The sequence below is a fragment of the Ranitomeya imitator genome, chromosome 6 (genome assembly GCF_032444005.1).
Source record: "Ranitomeya imitator isolate aRanImi1 chromosome 6, aRanImi1.pri, whole genome shotgun sequence".
NCBI classification, from domain to species: domain Eukaryota; kingdom Metazoa; phylum Chordata; class Amphibia; order Anura; family Dendrobatidae; genus Ranitomeya; species Ranitomeya imitator.
The window spans coordinates 458997082-459022151 of NC_091287.1; the positions used below are offsets into that span (position 1 = coordinate 458997082).

At 46.5% G+C, this 25070-nt stretch overlaps 1 protein-coding gene across 4 annotated transcripts in view; it reads right to left on the reverse strand.

Moving 5' to 3' along the window:
- The window catches only part of STAU2 (staufen double-stranded RNA binding protein 2), a 454790-nt gene extending 434543 nt beyond the window's left edge, over nt 1-20247 (reverse strand). For all 4 annotated transcript variants that reach the window (XM_069731487.1, XM_069731485.1, XM_069731486.1 and 1 more), the window contains exon 1: nt 19881-20247. The gene's annotated coding sequence lies outside the window, so the exon portion shown is untranslated. The remainder of the gene's footprint in view (nt 1-19880) is intronic.
- Nucleotides 20248-25070: the final 4823 nt, after the last annotated feature.

Here is a 25070-nt window from a genome sequence, read left to right on the forward strand (position 1 = left end):
CCCTAACCTAACCCTAACCCTACCCCTAACCCTACCCCTAACCTAACCCTACCCCTAACCTAACCTAACCCTACCCCTAATTTTAGCCCCAACTGCTGTTCTCCTGCCGGCCGGCAGATGAAGACAGATGGCGGGCGCACTGGGCATGCGTCCGCCATGTTCTGCTGCCGGCGGCCAGGAGGAGCAGCAAGAGGATCCAGGGACCTAGGTGAGTATGCTAGGGTCCCCGAATCCCCCTATTTCTCTGTCCTCTGATGTGCGATCACATCAGAGGACAGAGAATGACACTTTTTTTTTTTTTTTGCGGTCGCCGGTAAACAGTTAATTACCGGCGATCGCAAAACAGGGGTCGGTAATACCGACCCCGATCGTGCTCTTTGGGGTCTCGGCTACCCCCGGCAGCCGAGACCCCAAAGATTCTCCCGGTGCCGGCCGGCGGGCGCACTGCGCATGCGCCTGCCATTTTGAAGATGGCGGCGCCCACCGGGAGACACGAGGAGCATCGGGGGAGCTAGGTGAGTATTGGGGGGCCACCTGGGACCCCTTTTCTCTGTCCTCCGATGTGCGATCACATCGGAGGACAGAGAAATTAAAAAGAGATCGCTTTTTTTTTTTTTTTTTTTGCGATCGCCGGTAAACGGTTAATTACCGGCGATCGCAAATGCGGGGTGGGTTAAAAACCCCCCGAATCATGTTCTCTGGGGTCTCGGCTACCCTCGGCAGCCGAGACCCCGGAGAAAATCGGCCTCTGGGGGGCGCTATGGACTTTTTCCACAGCGCCGTTAATTAACGGCGCTGTGGTTTAAGTACCCTTAGCGGCCGCCGTTAAAAGGCGTATCGGCGGTCGCTAAGGGGTTAAGTGTCATAAAAATTTAATTGTTTTGTTTTTCAAATAAACTCATGGATGGTATTGTGTTTCAGGGCTCAATGGATCACTGAAATCAAACACATGTGATAATTAGTTTTCCAGGTGATTCTAATTAAAGGAAAACTACTTAAAAATGATGGTCCACATTATTAAGCAGGGCCACAGGTTTCAAGTAATATGGGAAATAAAAAGGATCTCTCTGCTGCTGAAAAGAATTAAAGGGAACCTGTCACCCCGTTTTTTGAGATTGAGCTATAAATACTGTTAAATAGGGCCTGCGCTGTGCGTTACTATAGTGTATGTAGTGTACCCTGATTCCCCACCTATGCTGAGAAATACATTACCAAAGTCGCCGTTTTCGCCTGTCAATCAGGCTGGTCTGGTCAGGTGGGCGTGTTCACAGCGCTCTTTTCTTCTCCAGCTTTCCGTTGGTGGCGTAGTGGTGTGCGCATGTCCAGAGTTCCGACTTCCCTGCGCCCACGTGAAGACACAGCGCGCGATCTGCGCTGTAATCCCTTGCATCGGTGGGGGCGGCCATCTTCCTGGGGCCGCGCGTGCGCAGATGGAGTGCTCTGCTGCACGGGGCTTCAGGAAAATGGCCGCGGGATGCCGCGCGTGCGCATTAGAGATCGCGGCGGCCATTTTCCCAAAGCTGAGTTTGCATCTCGGCTTTGGGAAAATGGCCGCCGCGATCTCTAATGCGCACGCGCGGCATCCCGCGGCCATTTTCCTGAAGCCCCGTGCAGCAGAGAACTCCATCTGCGCACGCGCGGCCCCAGGAAGACGGCCGCCCCCACCGATGCAAGGGATTACAGCGCAGATCGCGCGCTGTGTCTTCACGTGGGCGCAGGGAAGTCGGAACTCTGGACATGCGCACACCACTACGCCACCAACGGAAAGCTGGGGAAGAAAAGAGCGCTGTGAACACGCCCACCTGACCAGACCAGCCTGATTGACAGGCGAAAACGGCGACTTTGGTAATGTATTTCTCAGCATACATGGGGAATCAGGGTACACTACATACACTATAGTAACGCACAGCGCAGGCCCTATTTAACAGTATTTATAGCTCAATCTCAAAAAACGGGGGTGACAGGTTCCCTTTAAATATCAACCCTGGATGGTCCAGATGGATGGAGTAGTGGATAGTTGGTGGATGGCCACCATGTCCCAACAAGGCTGCGACGTCAGCAAGGAGGTGGAGGAATCATGATTTTGGGCCAGAATCACGGAGAAACAGCTGGTAGGACGCTTTAAGGTTCCTGAAGGTGTGAAAATGACCTCTGCAAAGTATTTAGAGTTTCTGACTGACAACTTTCTTCCATGGTATAAAAAGCAGAAACGTGCCTTCAAGAGCAAAATCATCTTCATGCATGACAATGCCCCATCTCATGCTGCAAATAATCCCTCTGAGTCATTGGCTGCTATGGGCATAAAAGGAGATAAACTCACGGTGTGGCCACCATCTTCCCCTGACCTCAACCCCATAGAGAACCTTTGGAGTATCGTCAAGCAAAAGATCTAAGAGGCTGGGAGGCAGTTCACATCAAAACAGCAGCTCTGGGAGGTGATTCTGACTTCATGCAAAGAAATACAAGCAGAAACTCTCCAAAAACTCAAGAATGCAAGAATTGTGAAGGTGATATCAAAGAAGGGTCCTATGTTAACATGTAACTTGGCCTGTTAGGAGGTTTTGGAGTTAAATAGCTTTTTTCTTCAGTGAATGTGACCTCCTAATGCTGCAAATTCCACAAATGAGCATTTTCAGTACTATAAAACATATCAAATGTTTAGAAATTCTACTGTGCCTAATAATTTGGAACAGTGCATTTTGAGTTTTTATTTTTTTGGAGATTATACTGTTATCATTGGGAGGTTTCTTCAATAAAATTCGATGTATACTCTAATGGGTGATGACTTATTAGACTGACTCATTTGCACCGACCATTTAGGAAAATCCGAGAAAAATGTAATTTGCATAATAATTTGGAACATGGTGTACACTCATCTACAGTCTATGCACTGCCCGGCACACGTCAACATTATATATACACTAGCTATTGAACTCGTTCTACGCCTGGGTGGCGAGCATTTATATTGGTATATGGTCTCGATCCTGCGCCCTAATCTTGTCAAGTGCAGCCCCCATCCTGCACCCCCTTACTGTCATGTGCAGCCCCCATCCTGCGCCCTCATCCTGTTTTGTGCACCTCCATCTTATGTGCTACACTCTTCCCGTGCCCTCATCCTGTCATGTGCTCCCATCCTGCACCCCAATCCTGCCATGTGGTGCTCCCATCCAGGCGCCAATCTTGTCAAGTGCAGCCCCCATCCTGCACCCCCTTACTGTCATGTGCTGTTCCCATCCTGCTCCCCATCCTGTCATGTGCTGCTCCCGCCCTGCGCCCCCATCCTGTCATGTGCTGCTCCCATACTGCGCCCCATCCTGTCATGTGCTGCTCCCATACTGCACCCCCATCCTGTCATGTGCTGCTCCCATTCTGCGCCCCCCATTCTGTCATGTGCTGCTCCCATCCTGCACCCCCATTCGTAATGTGCTGCTCACATCCTGCGCCGCCATCCTGTCACATGCTGCTCCCATTCTGCGCCCCCATCCAGTCATGTCCGGTAAAAAGTCACTGGCTTGCTGAACTGACGTATTTTCTATATATATATATATCCAATAGAAAGTGGCTGGATTGCTCCGCTGATGTATTTTATATATAAAGTCAGTATAAAAATGGCCCCGGAAAGCGTGGACTGCGCAGGCGCCGATTCCGGTGCCACAACCCTCCTGGGCCACAATTCTCATCCCCGCATGGGTAACTCTGTGGGGTCCAGATTGCGCAGGTGCGTCACGCTTGAGCAGTCTATAAAGGCTTCGGACAGAGTGACGCTATATATCTCTCTAAGGGTCACTTCCGTCTTTCTGTCTGTCCTTCTGTCACAGATATTCATTGGTCACGGCCTCTGTCTATCATGGAATCCAAGTCGCTGATTGGTCTCGCCAGCTGCCTGTCATGGCTGCCGCGACCAATTAGCGACGGCCACAGTCCGATTAGCCCCTCCCTACTCCCCTGCAGTCAGTGCCCGGAGCCCGCTCCATACTCCCCTCCAGTCACCACTCACACAGGGTTAATGCCAGCGGTAACGGACCGCGTTATGCCGCGGGTAATTCACTCCGTTATCGCCACTATTAACCCTGTATGACCAAGTTTTTACTATTGATGCTGCCTACTATTGATGATGCTATATACTACCTGGCCAGTGTTAGATACTATGTGGGCCGTGTTCTATACTGCATGGACTGTGCTATATACTACGTGGCCAGTGTTATATACTACGTGGGCTGGGCTATATATTACATGGCTGCTATATACTACGTGGGCAGTGTTATATACTACGTGGCCACTGTTCGATACTATGTGGGCCGTGCTATATATTACATGGGCTGTGTTATATATTACGTGGCCAGTGTTACATACTGCGTGGCTGCTATATACTGTGCGGGCTGTGTTATATACTACGTGGCCTATATTAACGCATCGGGTAATCTACAATATGTATGTATGTATATAGCAGCTAAATGGTACATACCACAGGCCACGTACTACTCCTATATACTACGTGGCCGCTATATACATACATATTCTAGAATACCCGATGCGTTAGAGTCGGGCCATCATCGTGTGTGTGTGTGTGTGTGTGTGTGTGTGTGTGTGTGTGTGTGTGTGTGTGTGTATATATATATATATATTTAACCCCTTAGTGACGGAGCCAAATTTTTGAAATCTGACCAGTGTCACTTTATGTGGTAATAACTCTGCAACGCTTCAACAAATCCCAGTGATTTTGAGATTGTTTTTTCGTGACACATTATACTTTATGATAATGGTAAATATAGGTCAATATGTTTTGTGTTTATTTATAGAAAATATCAAAAATTTGAGAAAAATTTTAAAAAATTAGCAATTTTCAAAGTTTGAATGATTATCCCTTTAATCCAGATGGCCATACCTCAGCAAACCATTAATAAATAACATTTCCCACATATCAGCTTTACATCAGCACCATTTGTAAAATGTTATTTTCTTTTCTTAGCATTTTATATAGCAACATCCAGACTTATCTTGCACTCCCCCCATTGACCTTGCAGGTGGCGGTAATCAACTCTACCTGCCCATAAATTGTAGGTTTAGCCCAGAGTGACATGTTTGTCCGAAGTTGTAGGCTGGTGGCCCAAGAGTGGCATATACAGTAGAGTAGGACCCATCAGGGGGAGATCACCTTGCCGTGGTTGATGGGCACACATGAATTGGCCAATTTATGCGCTAAGAATCTCCATTTTAACTGTAAGTTTTATGAAAAAAAAAATTTATGAAAAAATATTTTTGTGAAATGTATACTTGTCTGTGTTTTCACATGGCCGATTCATGTGCTGCTGTGGTTATAATATATATATATATATATATATATATATATATAATTGTCTAAGGGTTTTTCCGTCTGTCTGTCCTGGAAATCCCGGCTCTCTGATTGGTCGAGGCCGCCAGGCCTCGACCAATCAGAGACCGGCACAGCATCGACGTAGAAATCCCGCGTCTCTGATTGGTCGAGGCCGCCAGGCCTCGACCAATCAGCAACGGGCACAGCGACGATGATGTCATAAAGGACGTAGAAATCCCGCTTCTGATTGGTCGAGGCCGCCAGGCCTCGACCAATCAGCAACGGGCACAGCGACGATGTCATAAAGGATGTAGACATCTCACGTTTCTGATTCAGCGACGGGCACAGTATCGACGTAGATGTCATAATGTTTGCCATGGCGACGATGATGTCATAAAGGTTGCCTCGACCAATCAGCGACGGGCACAGTGTGCCGCGAATTCTGGAATCATCATTGTCCATATACTACGGGGACATGCATATTCTAGAATACCCGATGCGTTAGAATCGGGCCACATATATATACACTATATAAAGCTGAATGTGTGTATGTGTGTGTGTGTGTGTATGTCCGGGATTGGCATCTGCACCGTCGTAGCTACAGCCACACGTCTGGACCCCGAGAGCGTCATAGGCTATATTGTGAGGCGAAATTTTAACCCTGCGCGTTCCAATTCACCAAACAATTTTGCCCCTATCTACATAATGGGGAAAAAGTGAAATGAAAAGTGTTGGAGGCGTCGCAGCTACAGCCACAAAATTTTGCACAGTCACACGTCTGGACCCTGAGAGCGTCATAGGCTATGTTGTGAGGTGAAATTTTAACTCCGCGCTTTCCAATTCACCAAACTATTTTTCCCCTATCTACATAATGGGGAAAAGTGAAAGGAAAAGTGTTGGAGGCAAATTGACAGCTGCCAGATGTGAACAAGGGGGACTTAAAGAATGAGAGCGATGGCGCAAAAGAGTATATACCGATCAGTTGCTAAGGTGGGGCCCTGACATGTGATACTCACCACACATGGGGATATGAACACACACACAAAATGCGCCACACACTACCACGTGCTTAAACACATATACCACCCTCAGCACACATTTCACCAAACATACACCAACCTCGCCACATAAAAGTCGAAACACAAAAGTCGCCGCTCAAAACTCGCCACGCGCAAAACTCACCACATGCAAAAACTAGGCTCACGCAAAACTCGCCACAAGTGCAAAACTCACCTCATGGAAAACTCGCCACACGCAAAACTTGCACACGCGGAAAAATTGCCACATGCACAAAATTTGCAACACATGCAAAAGTTGCCTCACACAAAACTTGCACATACTCAAAAGGCACCAGACATAAAACTCACCACGCGCAAAACTCGCCATGCGCAAAACTTGCTGCACACAACTTGCTACACTAACCTGTCACATGCAACTCGACACACAAAAAGTTGCTACATGCATGTCGCCACACACAACTCAACACACACAACTTGACACATGAAACTCGCCCTAAAACACACACAAGTCTGGTATTAGCCTTCAAAAATAAAAATCTGATTAATAAGCAGACAAACTACAAGAGCAACAAATGTACCATATAGGAAATACGGCAGCTGTCAGTCACATGACCTGTCTATTATGTGTATGTGTGAGCTAATATATACTGCCAGGGGGAGGGCTTACTGTTGGCTGGGGATTTATCAGGCTGCCAATTTAGCTTACAAATACTGAGGTAAAAATACTGACCAAATAACGTGTGAACGAGGTCTAATACAGGAGGAGATGACACACAGGTATATACTATATACAGGAGGAGATGACACACAGGTATATACTATATACAGGAGGAGATGACATACAGGTACATACTATATACAGGAGGAGATGACATACAGGAATAAACTATATACAGGAGGAGATGACATACAGGTATATGCTATATATAGAAGATGACATACAGGTATATACTATATACAGGAGGAGATGACAGATATACTATATACAGGAGGAGATGACATACAGGTATATACTATATATAGGAGATGACATACAGGTATATACTATATATAGAAGATGACATACAGGTATATACTATATACAGGGGAGATGACACAGCAGGTATATACTATATACAGGGGAGATGACATACAGGTATATACTATATACAGGAGATAACATACAGGTGTATACTATATATAAGGGAGATGCAAACATGTATATACTGAGGTGAAAATGAGGGGTGTGAGGTGAAAATGAAAAGGTGTGAGTGCAAAATGAGAGGAGCGAGGGAAAATAGTGGAGTGATCGGAAAATGACAGATGTGAGGTCGAAATGACAAGTGTTAGGGGGGAATGAGAGGAGTGAGGGAGAAAATGAGAGGGAGAAAATGAGAGTTGTGAGGGGGAAAATGAAAGGTGTGATGTGAAAATAAGAGAAGTGAGGTGCTATAACTAACCACAGATATTTACTATGCCCAGGCAACGCCGGGCTCTTCAGCTAGTGTATATATATATATATATATATATATACAGGTCCTTCTCAAAAAATTAGCATATAGTGTTAAATTTCATTATTTACCATAATGTAATGATTACAATTAAACTTTCATATATTATAGATTCATTATCCACCAACTGAAATTTGTCAGGTCTTTTATTGTTTTAATACTGATGATTTTGGCATACAACTCCTGATAACCCAAAAAACCTGTCTCAATAAATTAGCATATTTCAACCATCCAATCAAATAAAAGTGTTTTTTAATAACAAACAAAAAAACCAACAAATAATAATGTTCAGTTATGCACTCAATACTTGGTCGGGAATCCTTTGGCAGAAATGACTGCTTCAATGCGGCGTGGCATGGAGGCAATCAGCCTGTGACACTGCTGAGATGTTATGGAGGCCCAGGATGCTTCAATAGCGGCCCTAAGCTCATCCAGAGTGTTGAGTCTTGCGTCTCTCAACTTTCTCTTCACAATATCCCACAGATTCTCTATGGGGTTCAGGTCAGGAGAGTTGGCAGGCCAATTGAGCACAGTAATACCATGGTCAGTAAACCATTTACCAGTGGTTTTGGCACTGTGAGCAGGTGCCAGGTCGTGCTGAAAAATGAAATCTTCATCTCCATAAGGCATTTCAGCCGATGGAAGCATGAAGTGCTCCAAAATCTCCTGATAGCTAGCTGCATTGACCCTGCCCTTGATGAAACACAGTGGACCAACACCAGCAGCTGACATGGCACCCCACACCATCACTGACTGTGGGTACTTGACACTGGACTTCAGGCATTTTGGCATTTCCTTCTCCCCAGTCTTCCTCCAGACTCTGGCACCTTGATTTCCGAATGACATGCAAAATTTGCTTTCATCAGAAAAAAGTACTTGGGACCACTTAGCAACAGTCCAGTGCTGCTTCTCTGTAGCTCAAAAGTGGCTTTACCTGGGGAATGCGGCACCTGTAGCCCATTTCCTGCACACGCCTGTGCACGGTGGCTCTGGATGTTTCCACACCAGACTCAGTCCACTGCTTCCTCAGGTTCCCCAAGGTCTGGAATCGGTCCTTCTCCACAATCTTCCTCAGGGTCCGGTCTCCTCTTCTCGTTGTACAGCGTTTTCTGCCACATTGTTTCCTTCCAACAGACTTACCATTGAGGTGCCTTGATACAGCACTCTGGGAACAGCCTATTTGTTGAGAAATTTCTTTCTGGGTCTTACCCTCTTGCTTGAGGGTGTCAATGATGGCGTTCTTGACATCTGTCAGGTCGCAAGTCTTACCCATGATGGGGGTTTTGAGTAATGAACCAGGCAGGGAGTTTATAAAAGCCTCAGGTATCTTTTGCATGTGTTTAGAGTTAATTAGTTGATTCAGAAGATTAGGGTAATAGGTCGTTTAGAGAACCTTTTCTTGATATGCTAATTTTTTGAGACAGGTTTTTTGGGTTATCAGGAGTTGTATGCCAAAATCATCAGTATTAAAACAATAAAAGACCTGACAAATTTCAGTTGGTGGATAATGAATCTATAATATATGAAAGTTTAATTGTAATCATTACATTATGGTAAATAATGAAATTTAACACTATATGCTAATTTTTTGAGAAGGACCTGTATATATATATATATATATATATATATATATATATATATATATATATATATATATATATATATATATATATACGTGTGTGTAATTATATATATATATAGATATCACACACACACAGATAAAAAAAGAACACAGCAGCACATGTACATGAATCTAGGCCATGTGAAAACACAAATATTCAATATGAATTATACTTCTCAATTTTTCATAAAACTTACAGTAATAGATGAAATCAAGATTTCATAAATTGGTCAATTCATGTGTGCCCACCAACCATAGCAAGGTGATCTCCTTCTGATGGGTCCTACTCTACCATATATGCCACTTTTTTTTATTTGTCTGTGTTTTCACATGGCCTAGATTCATGCACATGTGCTGCTGTGTTCTTTTTTATCTTTATTGCAGTTTGCACGTGTTCACATTAGGAGTGCTGGTTGGTTTCTTTTTTCTCTATTTAGTTATTGGATGTTGGCTGCATCCAGACTGATCTTGCACTCCTCCCATTGACCTTGCAGGTGGCGGTAATCAACTCTACCTGCCCATAAATTGTAGGCTTAGCCCAGAGTGACATGTTTTGTCCAGAGTTGTAGGCTGGCGGCCCAAAAGTGGCATATATGGTAGAGTAGGACCCATCAGAAGGAGATCACCTTGCCGTGGTTGGTGGGCACACATGAATTGGCCAATTTATGCGCCAAGAATCTTCATTTCATCTATTACTGTAAGTTTAATGAAAAAAAAATTTTGTGAAAAATTGTGAAAAATATTTTTGAGAAGTATAATTCATATTGAATATTTGTCTGTTTTCACATGGCCTAGATTCATGTACATGTGCTGCTGTGTTCTTTTTTTATCTATATTGTAGTTTGCAGCTTGCAAGTGTTCACATTAGGAGTGCTGGTTGTGTTTTGTTTGGTTTTTTTTCTACATACATACACTATATACATACATATATATACATATATATATATACATATATATATATATATATATATATATATATATATATATATATATATATATATATATATATATATATATATATATATATACACACATATATACACACATATATATATATATATATATATCTATAATACAACGCTGGGAGCGTCACTCTGTCCGAAGCCTCTATAGACTGCGCAAGCGCCGGCGCAGTCTGGGCCTCACAGAGCGACGCTCCCGGGAGATCGCGGTGTGCGTTCACACTGAACGCACACCGCGATCTCCACCGCAGAAGCAGGGACCGCCAGGAGGGTGAGTATCGGCCTATATTCACCTGTCCCCGTTCCATCGCTGAGCGGCGCCATCTTCCCGGTCTTCGGCCTGTGACCTTCAGTTCAGAGGGCGCGATGACGCGCTTAATGCGCGCCGGCGCCGCCCTCTGACTGAACAGTCACAGCCAGGAGACCGGGAAGATGGCGGCGCTCAGCGATGGAACGCTGGACAGGTGAGTATAGTAAGTGCTGGGGGGGCCTGAGCTGGCGGCGATACCGGCACCTGACCCCCACAGCGCGCCGGTGTCCCCGCCTGCTCAGGCCCCCCAGCACTCGGCGCCGAGCGAGTCAGAGGCAGTATGGGGACGCAGGATGGAGCAGCACATAAGGATGGGGACGCAGGATGGAGCAGCACATAAGGATGGGGACGCAGGATGGAGCAGCACATAAGGATGGGGACGCAGGATGCAGCAGCACATAAGGATGGGGACGCAGGATGCAGCAGCACATAAGGATGGGGACGCAGGATGGAGCAGCACATAAGGATGGGGACGTAGGATGGAGCAGCACATAAGGATGGGGACGTAGGATGGAGCAGCACATAAGGATGGGGACGTAGGATGGAGCAGCACATAAGGATGGGGACGTAGGATGGAGCAGCACATAAGGATGGGGACGCAGGATGGAGCAGCACATAAGGATGGGGACGCAGGATGGAGCAGCACATAAGGATGGGGACGCAGGATGGAGCAGCACATAAGGATGGGGACGCAGGATGGAGCAGCACATAAGGATGGGGACGCAGGATGGAGCAGCACATAACAGTATGGGGACGCAGGATGGAGCAGCACATAAGGATGGGGACGCAGGATGGAGCAGCACATAAGGATGGGGACGCAGGATGGAGCAGCACATAAGGATGGGGACGCAGGATGGAGCAGCACATAACAGGATGGGGACGCAGGATGGAGCGGCACATAAGGATGGGGACGCAGGATGGAGCGGCACATAAGGATGGGGACGCAGGATGCAGCGGCACATAAGGATGGGGACGCAGGATGGAGCAGCACATAAGGATGGGGACGCAGGATGGAGCAGCACATAAGGATGGGGACGTAGGATGGAGCAGCACATAAGGATGGGGACGTAGGATGGAGCAGCACATAAGGATGGGGACGTAGGATGGAGCAGCACATAAGGATGGGGACATAGGATGGAGCAGCACATAAGGATGGGGACGTAGGATGGAACAGCACATAAGGATGGGGACATAGGATGGAGCAGCACATAAGGATGGGGACGCAGGATGGAGCAGCACATAAGGATGGGGACGCAGGATGGAGCAGCACATAAGGATGGGGACGCAGGATGGAGCAGCACATAAGGATGGGGACGCAGGATGGAGCAGCACATAAGGATGGGGACGCAGGATGGAGCAGCACATAAGGATGGGGACGCAGGATGGAGCAGCGCATGACAGGATGGGGACGCATGATGGAGCAGCGCATGACAGGATGGGGACGCAGGATGGAGCAGCACATGACAGGATGGGGACGCAGGATGGGAGCAGCGCATCACAGGATGGGAGCAGCGCATCACAGGATGGGAGCAGCGCATCACAGGATGGGAGCAGCGCATCACAGGATGGGGAAGCAGGATGGGAGCAGCACATGACAGGATGGGGACGCAGGATGGAGCAGCACTTGACAGGATGGAGCAGCACATGACAGGATGGGGACGCAGGATGGAGCAGCGCATGACAGGATGGGGACGCAGGATGGAGCAGCACATGACAGGATGGGGACGCAGGATGGAGCAGCACATACCAGGATGGAGACAATATACCAATATAAATGCTCGCCACCCGGGCGTAGAACGGGTTCAATAGCTAGTATATATATATATATGCACTAGATGGTGGCCCGATTCTAACGCATATTCTAGAATAAATATGTATGTATGTATGTATGTAGCAGCCACCTGGTATATAGCACGGGCCACGTAGTATGTATCAAATATTACGTGGCCTGTGCTATATACTATGTGGTTGCTATATACATACATATTGTAGAATACCCGATGCGTTAATTCAGGCCACGCAGTATATAACAGTGGCCACGCAGTATATAACACAGGCCACACGGTATATAGCAGCCACGCAGTATATAACAGGCCACGCAGTATATCACATAGCCCACGGAGTATATAACACAGCCCACGTACTATATAGCAGCCACGCAGTATATAACACAGGCCACGCAGTATATAACATAGACGACGTAGTATATAACAGCCCACAGAGTATACAGCACAGCCCACGTACTATATCACACAGCCCACGCAGTATATCACACAGCCCACGCAGTATATCACACAGCCCACGCAGTATATCACACAGCCCACGCAGTATATCACACAGCCCACGCAGTATATCACACAGCCCACGCAGTATATCACACAGCCCACGCAGTATATCACACAGCCCACGCAGTATATCACACAGCCCACGCAGTATATCACACAGCCCACGCAGTATATCACACAGCCCACGCAGTATATCACACAGCCCACGCAGTATATCACACAGCCCACGCAGTATATCACACAGCCCACGCAGTATATCACACAGCCCACGGAGTATATCACACAGCCCAAGGAGTATATCACACTGCCCATGTAGTATATAGCAGCCATGTAGTATATAACGCAGCCCACGCAGTATTTAGCAGTGTGGGCACCATATCCCTGTTAAAAAAATTAAAATAACAAATAGTTATATACTCACCCCCTGAGATCCAGCGAAGCTGTGCCGAGAAGCGCGGCTGCCGCCATCTTCCGTTCCCATGATGAATTACGAAATTACCCAGATGACTTAGCGGCGCTAAGTCTTCTGGGTAATTTTGCAATGCATCTCTGGGAACGGCAGATGGCGGCCCTCACAAGCGAATCGTCGGACTACGGAAGGTGAGAATAGCAGGTTTTTTGTTTTGTTTTTTAATATTTTTAACATTACATCGGTTTACTATTGAGGCTGCATAGGCAGCCTCAATAGTAAAAAGTCCCGCGGCAATGTCGCTGATTGGTCGCGCCGGCTGGGCGCGACCAATCAGCAAGGCAGGATTTAAATCCCACGCCAATGTCGGCTGGCGCTACCAATCAGCGAAGCGGGATTTAAATCCCACACCAATGTCAGCTGGGCGCGAGCAATCAGCGAAGCGGGATTTAAATCCCTCGCAATGTCAGCTGGGCGAGACCAATCAGCGAAGCAGGATTTAAATCCCGCGCCAATGTCGCTGATTGGTCGCGCAGTGTTTTGCTGTCTCTCGAGATGATGACGTAGTGGTCTCGCGAGACCGCCACGTCATCATCTCGCGAGACCGCAATGCATGGACCGGTCACCGGAGCGTCACGATGAGCGGTAAAGGCCGGTTCTGGATGCGGGGGCCAACGAACGGTGAGTATATAACGTTTTATTTTTTTTATTATTATTTTTAACATTAGATCTTTTTACTATTGATGCTGCATAGGCAGCCTCAATAGTAAAAAGTTGGTCACACAGGGTTAATAGCAGCGTTAAGGGAGTGCGTTACACCGCGGCATAACGCGGTGTAACGCAGCCATTAACCCTGTGTGAGGGCTGACTGGAGGGGAGTATGGAGCGGGTACTGACTGCGGGGAGGAAGGAGCGGCCATTTTTCCGCCGGACAATGCCCATCGCTGATTGGTCACGGCAAAACAGCCACGACCAATCAGCGACTTAGATTCCATGACAGACAGAAGGACAGACAAACAGACGGAAGTGACCCTTAGATAATTTATATATATTGCCCAGCTTGCCCAGTCACTTAGTATACAGCACAGAGCCACGTACTATACAGCACAGAGCCACGTACTATACTGCCCAGTCACGTAGTATATTGGCCAGTCACGTAATATATTGCACAGCCCACACAGCATATAGCAATGTGGGCACCATATCCCTGTTAAAAATAAAAAATAGTTACACACTCACCTCCTGGAGCCTCCGGATCAAAGCGGCCGGTTCCCGATGCTTGGCGCGCGGTCCGGTCTGAAGATTGCATTGCTGTCTCGTGAGATGATGACGTAGCGGTCTCCTGAGACCATACGTCATCATCTCGCGAGACCGCAATGCATGCAGCGGTCACCGGGACGTCGCGTGGAGCGGGAAAGGCCGGTTCCTGATCCAGGGGGGCCACCGGAGGGTGAGTATGTAACTATTTTTAATTTTTTTAATTATTTTTAACATTAGATATTTTTACTATTCATGCTGCATAGGCAGCATGAATAGTAAAAAGTTGGTCACACAGGGTTAATAGCAGCGTTAACCGAGTGCGTTACACTGCGGTCAACGCTGCCATTAACCCTGTGTGAGTGCTGACTGGAGGGGAGTACAGAGCGGGCACTGACTGCGGGGAGGAAGGAGCGGCCATTTTCTTCCGGACTGTGTCCGTCACTGATTGGTCGTGGCTGTTTTGTCACGACCAATCAGCGACTTGGATTTCCATGACTGACAGAGGCCGCGTCCAATGAATATCCGTGACAGACAGAAGGACAGAAAGACAGACGGAAGTGACCCTTAGACAATATATATATATATATATATATATATATATATATATATATATATATATATATATACTAGATGGTAGCCCCAACGCATCGGGTATTCAAGAATATGTATGTAGTTTATTTATGAAGATTTTAGAATACATTGAATATATAGGATTCGGCCGGCCGCGGGCAATTAGCGAAGAGTGGTTCAAATCCCACGCCAATTCGCGGCTGGACTGCGTCTGTCGCTGATTATTTGCACGGCCCGCCCACGTAGTATATTGCACGGCCCGCCCACGTAGTATATTGCACGGCCCGCCCACGTAGTATATTGCACGGCCCGCCCACGTAGTATATTGCACGGCCCGCCCACGTAGTATATTGCACGGCCCGCCCACGTAGTATATTGCACGGCCCGCCCACGTAGTATATTGCACGGCCCGCCCACGTAGTATATTGCACGGCCCGCCCACGTAGTATATTGCACGGCCCGCCCACGTAGTATATTGCACGGCCCGCCCACGTAGTATATTGCACAGCCCGCCCACGTAGTATATTGCACAGCCCGCCCACGTAGTATATTGCAATGTGGGCATCATATCCCTGTTAAAAAAAAGAATTAAAAAATAAAAAATAGTTATACTCACCTTCTGTTGGCCCCTGGATCGAAGCGGTTACCGACGCTCCTCGCGCGCTACGGTCTGAAGAGTGCATTGCGGTCTCGAGAGATGACGACGTAGCGGTCTCGCGAGATCGCAATGCATGGAGCGGTCACCGGAGCGTCGCGAGGAGCGGGAAAGGTCTGTTCTGGATCCGAGGGGCCGACGGACGGTGAGTATAACACAATTTTTTATTTTTATTAACATTAGATCTTTTTACTATTGATGCTGCATAGGCAGCATCAATAGTAAAAAGTTGGTCACACAGGGTTAATAGCAGCGTTAATGGAGTGCGTTACCCGCGGCATAACGCGGTCCATTAGCGCTGCCATTGACCCTGTGTGAGCGCTGACTGGAGGGGAGTACGGAGCGGGCACTGACTGCGGGGAGTAAGGAGCGGCCATTTTGCCGCTGGACTGTGCCCGTTGCTGTTTTGCCACGACCAATCAGCGACTTGGATTTCCATGACAGACAGAGGCCGCGACCAATGAGTATCCGCGACAGACAGAAGGACAGACAAGTGACCCTTAGACAATTATATAGTAGAATATAATTATATAGTAGAATATAGTAGAATATATATATATATATATATATATACACACCCCCATCACACACCCAGAATATATATACATGCACACACACATTATATACATACACACAGTATTCATGCACACATTTTATATACATACACACTATATACATTATATATAGTCTATGCACTGCCCAGCACACACACATTATATATACATACACACTATATACATGCACACACACATTATATAGTCTATGCACTGCCCAGCACACACTCACATTATATATACATACACACACTATATACATGCACACACACACACATTATAGTCTATTCATTGCCCAGCACACACCCACATTATATAGCCTATGCACTGCCCAGCACACACACACCCACATTATATACATGCACATTATATAGTCTATGCACTGCCCAGCACACACCCACATTATATACATACACACACACTATATACATGCACACACATTATACTGTATATAGTCTATGTACTGCCCAGCACACACCCACATTATATACATATACTATATACATGCACACACACATACATACATAGTCTATGCACTGCCCAACACACACACACACACACACATTATATACATGCACACACACATTTCTATAGCCTATGCACTGCTCAGCACACACCCACATTATATATACATACACACACTATATACATGCGCACACACCATATTATATACATACATGCGCACACACACATTATATAGTCTATACACTGCCAAGCACACACCAACATTATATACATGCACGCGTGCACACACACACTATATACATGCACACACATTATATATAGTCTATGCACTGCCAGCACACACCCACATTATATATACACACACTATATACATGCACACACACATTATATATAGTCTATGCACTGCCAGCACACACCCACATTATATATACACACACTATATACATGCACACACACATTATATATAGTCTATGCAGTGCCCAGCACACACCCACATTATATATATACACTATATACATGCACACACATTATATATAGTCTATGCACTGCCAGCACACACCCACATTATATATACACACACTATATACATGCACACACACATTATAGTCTATGCACTGCCAGTGCACACCCACATTATATATACACACACTATATACATGCACACACATTATATATAGTCTATGCACTGCCAGCACACACCCACATTATATATACACACACTATATACATGCACACACACATTATATATAGTCTATGGACTGCCAGTGCACACACACATTATATATACACACACTATATACATGCACACACATTATATATAGTCTATGCACTGCCAGCACACACCCACATTATATATACACACACTATATACATGCACACACACATTATATATAGTCTATGCACTGCCAGCACACACCCACATTATATATACACACACTATATACATGCACACACACATTATATATAGTCTATGCACTGCCAGCACACACCCACATTATATATACACACACTATATACATGCACACACACATTATATATAGTCTATGCACTGCCAGTGCACACCCACATTATATATACACACACTATATACATGCACACACATATATAGTCTATGCAGTGCCCAGCACACACCCTATATACATGCACACACATTATATATAGTCTATGCACTGCCAGTGCACACCCACATTATATATACACACACTATATACATGCACACACACATTATATATAGTCTATGCAGTGCCCAGCGCACACCCACATTATATATACACACACTATAGACATGCACACACACATTATATATAGTCTATGCACTGCCAGTGCACACCCACATTATATATACACACACTATATACATGCACACACATATATAGTCTATGCAGTGCCCAGCACACACCCTATATACATGCACACACATTATATATAGTCTATGGACTGCCAGCACACACCCACATTATATATACACACACTATATACATGCACACACATTATATATAGTCTATGGACTGCCAGCACACACCCACATTATATATACACACACTATATACATGCACACACATTATATATAGTCTATGCAGTGCCCAGCACACCCACATTATATATACACACACTATATACATGCACACACACATTATATATAGTCTATGCAGTGCCCAGCACACCCACATTATATATACACACACTATATACATGCACACACATTATATATAGTCTATGGACTGCCAGCACACACCCACATTATATATACACACACTATATACATGCACACACATTATATATAGTCTATGCAGTGCCCAGCACACCCACATTATATATACATACACTATATACATGCACACACATTATATATAGTCTATGCAGTGCCCAGCACACCCACATTATATATACACACACTATATACATGCACACACATTATATATAGTCTATGCAGTGCCCAGCACACCCACATTATATATACATACACTATATACATGCACACACATTATATATAGTCTATGCAGTGCCCAGCACACCCACATTATATATACACACACTATATACATGCACACACATTATATATAGTCTATGCAGTGCCCAGCACACCCACATTATATATACATACACTATATACATGCACACACATTATATATAGTCTATGCAGTGCCCAGCACACCCACATTATATATACATACACTATATACATGCACACACATTATATATAGTCTATGCAGTGCCCAGCACACCCACATTATATATACACACACTATATACATGCACACACATTATATATAGTCTATGCAGTGCCCAGCACACCCACATTATATATACATACACTATATACATGCACACACATTATATATAGTCTATGCAGTGCCCAGCACACCCACATTATATATACATACACTATATACATGCACACACATTATATATAGTCTATGCAGTGCCCAGCACACCCACATTATATATACACACACTATATACATGCACACACACATTATATATAGTCTATGCAGTGCCCAGCACACCCACATTATATATACACACACTATATACATGCACACACATTATATATAGTCTATGCAGTGCCCAGCACACCCACATTATATATACATACACTATATACATGCACACACATTATATATAGTCTATGCAGTGCCCAGCACACCCACATTATATATACACACACTATATACATGCACACACACATTATATATAGTCTATGCAGTGCCCAGCACACCCACATTATATATACACACACTATATACATGCACACACATTATATATAGTCTATGCAGTGCCCAGCACACATGACATTGCCATTTGTCTGCACGTCCCGATGATGCTGGGTACCGGAGCCCTGACATGGTGCAGCCCTCAGCCTGTTAGTGCCCTGATACCCGGGGACAGGCTGCTCTGCTGCACACACGGGCCTGTCGCCTGTGTGTCACGACTATCGCCAGCCCTCCATCGTGCTGCACAGTTACCTGGCTGTCCCGGGCCGGGCTGCTCACACCTCCAACATTGACAAACACTAAAGAGAATGAGCGTCCTCGCACCGCCCCCTCCCCTGACAGCGGCTGCATACTCCATGTCGCGATGAAGGGGAGGCTGCAACACATCTGTATTAAATCCTTGGTCCGTACAGCGCATACTACATAGCCGAGACAATGGAATAGCTCCGGAGAAGTCACCATCACTGCACCTTCCTATATTGTTTGGCACGGTGTGCTTCTTGGGTATTTTCGCCAGGATAACGGAAATGTCTCCTCCTGTCTGTGCGGTGGTATTGCCCACCGCCCTCACGCTCGTCGGCACTGAGAAGCAGCCATTATTCACTTCGCTAGCGACCCCGCGTGGTCAGGCTCGGTAGTGCAATAGAATAATTGCTGGTGGAGATCTAGGAAGCCGAGCACAGAAGCAGTGGGATAAAGGAAAGAGGAGGCGGAGGGAAGAAGTTGCTGGAAGCACAGAAAACAGCCCCAGTATTCAGCATTAATGGGATAAATAAGCCCAGAAACTTTCTTCATTTACATATGAGGCAGGGAGGACATGGGGAGGACACCCAGCTATCACTTCTGTGCTGTAACCTTCTTATCTGCAAGAAATGTGTCACAAGTCTTCTGACAGGTTGCAGAGACAAGTGAGCTGGAAGGAAAGCACGTGGTGTACAGCAGTTATGAACTACAAATCCCAGAATGCCCTGCTATGTATTTTACCATCTCTTAAATAGGATTTCATGTGCTAGAAGACATTTTACCTAATGGTGCTGTTCTGACTAGCACTGGTCTGGCTTTGTTCCTGCCTATCTCTGCTCCTGAGATATGAGATGCCTTCTTCCCCCGTATGACAAGTGCCGCAGAGCGATAGTCATGGTAATGGTGGAAAGTGCCGCAGAGCGGTAGTCATGGTAATGGTGGAAAGTGCCGCAGAGCGGTAGTCATGGTAATGGTGGAAAGTGCTGCAGAGCGGTAGTCATGGTAATGGTGGAAAGTGCCGCAGAGCGATAGTCATGGTAATGGTGGAAAGTGCCGCAGAGCGGTAGTCATGGTAATGGTGGAAAGTGCCGCAGAGCGGTAGTCATGGTAATGGTGTAAAGTGCTGCAGAGCGGTAGTCATGGTAATGGTGGAAAGTGCTGCAGAGCGGTAGTCATGGTAATGGTGGAAAGTGCCGCAGAGCGGTAGTCATGGTAATGGTGGAAAGTGCCGCAGAGCGGTAGTCATGGTATTGGTGGAAAGTGCCGCAGAGCGATAGTCATGGTAATGGTGGAAAGTGCCGCAGAGCGGTAGTCATGGTAATGGTGGAAAGTGCCGCAGAGCGGTAGTCATGGTATTGGTGGAAAGTGCTGCAGAGCGATAGTCATGGTAATGATGGAAAGTGCTGCAGAGCGGTAGTCATGGTAATGGTGTAAAGTGCTGCAGAGCGGTAGTCATGGTAATGGTGGAAAGTGCTGCAGAGCGGTAGTCATGGTAATGGTGGAAAGTGCTGCAGAGCGGTAGTCATGGTAGTGGTGGAAAGTGCTGCAGAGCGGTAGTCATGGTAATGGTGTAAAGTGCTGCAGAGCGGTAGTCATGGTAATGGTGGAAAGTGCTGCAGAGCGGTAGTCATGGTAGTGGTGGAAAGTGCTGCAGAGCGGTAGTCATGGTAATGGTGTAAAGTGCTGCAGAGCGGTAGTCATGGTAATGGTGGAAAGTGCTGCAGAGCGGTAGTCATGGTAGTGGTGGAAAGTGCTGCAGAGCGGTAGTCATGGTAATGGTGTAAAGTGCTGCAGAGCGGTAGTCATGGTAATGGTGGAAAGTGCTGCAGAGCGGTAGTCATGGTAATGGTGTAAAGTGCTGCAGAGCGGTAGTCATGGTAATGGTGGAAAGTGCTGCAGAGCGGTAGTCATGGTAATGGTGGAAAGTGCTGCAGAGCGGTAGTCATGGTAGTGGTGGAAAGTGCTGCAGAGCGGTAGTCATGGTAATGGTGTAAAGTGCTGCAGAGCGGTAGTCATGGTAATGGTGGAAAGTGCTGCAGAGCGGTAGTCATGGTAGTGGTGGAAAGTGCTGCAGAGCGGTAGTCATGGTAATGGTGTAAAGTGCTGCAGAGCGGTAGTCATGGTAATGGTGGAAAGTGCTGCAGAGCGGTAGTCATGGTAATGGTGTAAAGTGCTGCAGAGCGGTAGTCATGGTAATGGTGGAAAGTGCTGCAGAGCGGTAGTCATGGTAATGGTGGAAAGTGCTGCAGAGCGGTAGTCATGGTAGTGGTGGAAAGTGCTGCAGAGCGGTAGTCATGGTAATGGTGTAAAGTGCTGCAGAGCGGTAGTCATGGTAATGGTGTAAAGTGCTGCAGAGCGGTAGTCATGGTAGTGGTGGAAAGTGCTGCAGAGCGGTAGTCATGGTAATGGTGTAAAGTGCTGCAGAGCGGTAGTCATGGTAATGGTGGAAAGTGCTGCAGAGCGGTAGTCATGGTAGTGGTGGAAAGTGCTGCAGAGCGGTAGTCATGGTAATGGTGTAAAGTGCTGCAGAGCGGTAGTCATGGTAGTGGTGGAAAGTGCTGCAGAGCGGTAGTCATGGTAATGGTGTAAAGTGCTGCAGAGCGGTAGTCATGGTAATGGTGGAAAGTGCTGCAGAGCGGTAGTCATGGTAATGGTGTAAAGTGCTGCAGAGCGGTAGTCATGGTAGTGGTGGAAAGTGCCGCAGAGCGGTAGTCATGGTAATGGTGTAAAGTGCTGCAGAGCGGTAGTCATGGTAATGGTGGAAAGTGCTGCAGAGCGGTAGTCATGGTAGTGGTGGAAAGTGCTGCAGAGCGGTAGTCATGGTAATGGTGTAAAGTGCTGCAGAGCGGTAGTCATGGTAGTGGTGGAAAGTGCTGCAGAGCGGTAGTCATGGTAATGGTGTAAAGTGCTGCAGAGTGGTAGTCATGGTAGTGGTGGAAAGTGCCGCAGAGCGATAGTCATGGTAATGGTGGAAAGTGCTGCAGAGCGATAGTCATGGTAATGGTGGAAAGTGCTGCAGAGAGATAGTCATGGTAATGGTGGAAAGTGCTGCAGAGCGGTAGTCATGGTAGTGGTGGAAAGTGCTGCAGAGCGGTAGTCATGGTAATGGTGGAAAGTGCTGCAGAGTGGTAGTCATGGTAGTGGTGGAAAGTGCCGCAGAGCGATAGTCATGGTAATGGTGGAAAGTGCTGCAGAGCGGTAGTCATGGTAATGGTGGAAAGTGCTGCAGAGCAGTAGTCATGGTAATGGTGGAAAGTGCTGCAGAGCGATAGTCATGGTAATGGTGGAAAGTGCTGCAGAGCGGTAGTCATGGTAATGGTGGAAAGTGCTGCAGAGCGGTAGTCATGGTAATGGTGGAAAGTGCTGCAGAGCGGTAGTCATGGTAATGGTGGAAAGTGCTGCAGAGCGGTAGTCATGGTAATGGTGGAAAGTGCTGCAGAGCGGTAGTCATGGTAATGGTGTAAATTGCTATAGAGGCCAATCTGTTATCCAGTTTCACTCTGGCACTTTAGAGGAGAGCAGTGTCCCAGGTTGCTGACAGGTGTGGGGTGCATTACACTCTGTTGTAGGCCCCAGGTTTCCTGCCGTCTCCAGACCTCCGTCCTCAGGAGCCACTGCACACAATTTAGCCCATTGACTGTCAGCCTCAGGAATTTTCTGTCCACTTCAGCAGTGCACCTGGGATTGTCCACCTTCCAACTATACAGATCCCTGTCCATCTTCCACAGTACGCCAGCGGACACAATGTGCCGAGCAGCCAATATGCCTAACCTTGGGTTCTGGACACGACAGTTCGGGATACCAGTAGGGCTTCCCACTGATTTGAACAACTGGTACATGTTGGCCCTAGCAGCCCACGGCACCTGAACTTGACTTTCTCATGGTAGTTCCCTAATTCACTATCAGGAAGTGCCCACTTTTCACTTAGGCTACTTTCACACTAGCGACGCACGACGCAATGCGTCGTGGCGACGTACCGATGCATGCTGTGAAAGCGCAGCTCTGGGGAGGAGGGGGCGGAGTTCCGGCCACACATGCGCGGTCGGAAATGGCAGACACAACGCACCAAAAAACATTACATGCATCGTTTTTTGGTGCCAACGGTCCGCCATAACACGACGCAACCGTCGCACGACGGGTGCGCCGTGTCGCAATGCCTCGCTAATACAAGCCTATGGAGAAAAAACACATCCTGCAAACAACTTTGCAGGATGCGTTTTTTCTGCAAAACGACGTATTGCGACGTGCGTCGTACGAAGCTAGTGTGAAAGTAGCCTTACACTAGTCCCCACTCACTGGGCTAGTTTTACCTATTAACTATATGCTATCCTATAGACTAAGCCTAGTGTCCTTATCATATTTCCTATGTTGTTACTAAACCACTTAACTATATGAGCAGTACTTATACTATCCCAGGTCTAACCCTGCACTATGCACTACTCACATTATACATTAACACCTCACATCCTTATACGCTGTACATTACCATCATATAATGTAAAAGACGCACATCACCATTCATATTGCATGTAGAACCGCATGACATTGTTGTCTTCAGAGGTAGGAACGCAGCAGAACAGCCCATCACTCTTACATTCCTCCCCTCATTGGACATGGTCATCCTCAACCATTCTGGAACTGGAAGGCAACATATAGTATACAGTATATAGTGTAAGTGTACAGGTAACACACTGACTCACCGGTGACGTCTCTAGTTGAAGTCCTTCATCTTCGCTTTTCTTCTTCATCCAGTTGAGACCGCTATCATTTCTTCCAGCAAGGACTCCTCTCTGCAGAAAATAACAAAGTCATCTAGAGCACATTAGCCAAATTTTCCACAACCTCTATAGTACGCCAGATGAAGAAAAAAGCGACCGTGTCGCCCTGCACAGTAGCAGGACCTCTCGTCCCCCACACTGAAGATAGTATCCTCAAAAATAATATCCCTTAATTAGCCCCTACTGTAATAATATCCCACATTCTGGACCCCATGTGTCCACCCATTCTGCCTCATGTCTCTCCATATTGCCCCCATAATCATCTATAATAGTATAATGCATCCCATAGACATATACCTGTATAGTAGTATAATGCAGCCCCACAGTGGTATAATGCAGCCCATAATATAATAAAGCCCCATAGCAGTATAATGCAGCCTCATAATAGTATAATGCCGCACCAAAGTAGTATAATGCACCC